Genomic DNA, 737 nt, shown 5'->3' on the forward strand with positions numbered 1-737 from the left:
CCCGCCAAAAGAACCTGGAAATGTCAGGTTTTGGGCTTTACTTTCTGTTTTCTCCCCAAAATCTTCAGGTGTCCCACCCAAAGAAAAAAAAAAGGAGTTTTTAGCCTTTATTTTCTGTTTTATCTCAAATAACCTCCACCTCCCCCCCGCAAAAAAGAGGAAAATTAATTATTCTTTTCCTCTCCTTTCTCCCTCAAAACCAGAAAAATGTGGGTTTTCAGTCTTCTTTAAGTTCTGTTTTTTTCTAAAAACTCGCCAAACACAGGGAAATGGGGGTTGTCTTCTATTTTCTCCCCCCGAAACTACAAAATAGGGTTTTTTTGTCTGTATTCTCTATTTTCTCCCCAATAACCTCCATCATCCCCCCAAGAGACCATAAAAATGGAGGTGATTTTAGTCTTTATTTTCTATTTTCTCCCCAAACCTTCATCTCTCCCCTTTGAAAAACAGGAAAATGAGGATTTCCCCTGCTTTCCTCCCCCCAAACCAGAAAAATGGGGTTTTTGGCCTTTTTTCCCCATTTTCTCCCCCAACCCCAGCACTTCGAGGGGGTTGGTTCGCGCAGGGACATCTCTGTCCGTCCCCCCACCCCGGGCGCTATTTCCCCCCTTAACTATAAAAGCGGCGATGGCGGGGGGGGTGTGTCCCCCCCGCAGTGGAGACGCCGGGGATCGAACCCGGGGCCTCGTACATGCGAAGCACGCGCTCTACCACTGAGCTACGTCCCCTGCGCGCCG

The 737-nt window shown here is 47.8% G+C and overlaps 1 non-coding gene across 1 annotated transcript; it reads right to left on the minus strand.

Moving 5' to 3' along the window:
* Window positions 1-656: 656 nt before the first annotated feature.
* On the minus strand, window positions 657-728 carry TRNAA-CGC. The gene has a single exon. It is a non-coding gene; the product is annotated as a tRNA-Ala (tRNA).
* Between the last annotated feature and the right edge of the window lie 9 nt (window positions 729-737).

This window comes from Buceros rhinoceros, unplaced genomic scaffold (assembly GCF_000710305.1).
Source record: "Buceros rhinoceros silvestris isolate BGI_N320 unplaced genomic scaffold, ASM71030v1 scaffold25783, whole genome shotgun sequence".
Lineage (NCBI taxonomy): Eukaryota > Metazoa > Chordata > Aves > Bucerotiformes > Bucerotidae > Buceros > Buceros rhinoceros.